This window comes from Anopheles marshallii, chromosome 2, assembly GCF_943734725.1.
Source record: "Anopheles marshallii chromosome 2, idAnoMarsDA_429_01, whole genome shotgun sequence".
In the NCBI taxonomy this organism is placed as follows: domain Eukaryota; kingdom Metazoa; phylum Arthropoda; class Insecta; order Diptera; family Culicidae; genus Anopheles; species Anopheles marshallii.
In genome coordinates this window covers 79,192,355-79,195,294 of record NC_071326.1, presented here as the reverse complement: position 1 = coordinate 79,195,294, position 2,940 = coordinate 79,192,355, and positions in this window count along the sequence as shown.

The window sequence follows — 2,940 nt, the reverse complement described above, 5'->3', positions numbered from 1 at the left end:
GTTGGCCGGCCGCCGTGTGCTTCTCGCTCTTCACATCCGGTGCGCTCGCTAAGCACTCGCGTGCAGCGACCGGGTGCGAGATCTTTGCCAGGTTTTCAACACCTTTTCGTACTTAGCGTTTAATCGGTTTTTTTTTTTGCTGTGTGTCTGTTTCTGGTAAAAGAAGCGTCCTTTTTCGGTGGTCGTTCAATCACACCTGGCAAACCCGGAAATGGGTTCGAATACCTTCGAGATTTTAAAGTGGGGAAGTCGAAACCCGTTCCGTACCCCCTTCGGCAACGGGCCGGAAGTTCGGCATCCTTCTTTCCTGTCGGCAAGGTTTTAAAAGTCTGTTTCTTTTTGTTCGCTGTTAGCGAACAGGGGGAAAAACTTTCGAAAAGCGAATGGGTAACACCGTTTTGCTACAAATCACAACGTGCCTTCCCCGCTGATGGGAGGCCAGGGAGGCCAGAGAGACTCTAATTGAAATAGATCCTTGCTCCTGGCAAATGGAGTTTCCTTAGTTTTGCTGAGCAAAACAAAAAAAAAAATAAGGGAGAAAAATTAAGTACAACTAAACTTAGCAACGTAAACGTGCTAAGACGCTGTGCCAACGACTTGGTGGGTCGTCTAACAAGAGAATAGTTCACATTTGTTGTACAATCCCCCCCAACCCGGATGGCGATTCATTGCACCGGCCAGAAGTTCACCCATAAAGGGGTGGATCTTAGTTTGATGAGTTGAAAAATTAAATTTATGGGAAAAATAAAACTTCTCCGTTTTTCCTGCTGGCGAACTGTTTCCAAGATCGAACGTAATTTCCTGAGCATCTTAGAAGAGTTGCGGTTGTGGGATGTCTTCCCTCTTGGCCCATTGGTTGAATGCTTTGGTTGTTTTCCTCCCGGTCAGAAATCGAACAATCACTGCCAACAAGTCAGATAACTTTGCTTTTAAAACCATTTGGCCAAACAGGGTGAGCAGAACAGAAATTTATGTCATCATCAAGTTGCGAGTATACCACCGTTTGGGGCGATTTTTTTTTGTTTCTCCCCCGTTTGGTCTGCGCTACCGACCAACACTAATCGAGTTGAGTTTTAATGGAGAAAATCGAACCCTGCTGACCCAGTTGGCATAACGGGGTGAAAGTTCCGTTGAGCTGATTTTCTGCGCCACCATCGGCCGAAGCGGGGGGAAAACTTCTTCCGGCCGGCTTAATAGCCTTTTTTTCGGGTGGGGCAGGAGTCGGTGGGACTCAGCGGCCTCGTGGTACTTGCATCCGCGCATACCGCAAAACGGGAGTAATCGAATTATTTCACCCGATCCTGGAGATATTTCTGTCCATCCCCGCACCCAGGTGGCTCGGGCGGGAATGGGAAATGTTTTAATGAACTCCAGATGATTTCTTCACAGGAAATTGGATCTTTTTCTCAGTGTAGTTTCATTGCAGAAGGAGGGGGGGGGGGGGGGGGGGGTTCTTTTATCTCTGTCACAAATGAAGAGCAGAACTACGTTCATGAGTTTTAAATCAATTATTTCCCTGTTCTCAGACCTAAGGAGGTGGTAAGTAGGGATTTTTTGGTTCTTGGAATGGGTTGCATTCATCCAGTGTTCAGTGTTTTCTGGCCTGTCAACGCAGCGGTGATGAGATTTCCATTGCGAATTTATCGTTTTCATAATTTCTGTACGCTTTTCCAGCTGAGATTGTGGAAAACATTTGAACGTCTGGCGCCCCGCGGAACGCGTCTTGAATGTAACGCCGTGCCTAACTATTCAAAGCAAGTTAAAAAGCATAAATCGTGCCGTAATGGAAAAAGGTGCGCTTCATAGTGAAACGTTAACATTTCCCTCGCCGGAAAATGCATTGTTTATACAAATTCATTTTTGCCTTTTTCGGTTCAACGTTTGAAATGTTTCTTTTAAGAACCTTTGCCTTGTCTTCCTGCCGTGACTTTGGCTCCCAAAAATTATCCACCGTAGAGTTGGTTGCGGGTTTTCTTTATTTTATTCTTGCTTCGGCAAAAGTTTTCCCCACCCAGAGTTGGTGGAAAAGGTTTGTGTCATGCCTGTCATGCCGGTATACCAGCCCGGTGGAAGTTATTTGCAAAATACTTTCGGCAACTCGATGGTACAAAAGCCACCCAAACTGCAGGGGTAAATGTCGTACCGCGCTAAGTGTGGTACAATTCGATTGAAGAAAGTGGTACAGGATAAAAAAAAACAGCACTAGAGAGATCATCAGCGAAGAGAGAAGGTGGTAAACGCCACGTCATTCTTGGGCAACAAAAAAGGACTCTAACAGCCAAAATGAGTTCAGCAAGTGTATGTGTGACGACTCTGTTTGCGAAGTTATTTTTACATCATTATTTCAGTTACGGGGAAAAGAAAAAGGTATTACTGTGTGTTTGTTACGTGACTTCTGGGAGCAAAATCCGTACAAGTACTAGAAAAACATTTTTGCAATGCAGAATGCCTACCACACGGCGCAACTATTGAACTGCGGAAAGTATGCAATTTTAACAAAAAAAAAAAACAATGAGCCTAAAAGTATGCAATGCTTAAAAAGGTAAAAATCATCTTGTTTGAAGCATTTTAGACCACTTGAGCTTGTGTCATCGCACAAACCGAACAGAAAAGGGACATAACCGGTAAATGACATACTTATCCCTTTGATATTTTGTATACCAGTAACCGTTTCCTCAACATCCGCCAACGAGCATAAACGAAACTTCGGCTCAATGTTCTGTATTTAGCGGATGTATTTCCGGGCACAAAAAGGAAAAGTTAATTTTACCAACGGTGCAGCCCAAAATAAGCCTGAACGCCAGAAAATAGCATGTAAAACCTAAAAACATGGAGTATATGGCACACGCTTGCCGGCAAGAGTAGTTGCTCGTCCCGTGTACCTACATCGTGGGTGAGTCGTTTTTGACGTCAAAAACACTACCGGTCGGGCAGGTCGGC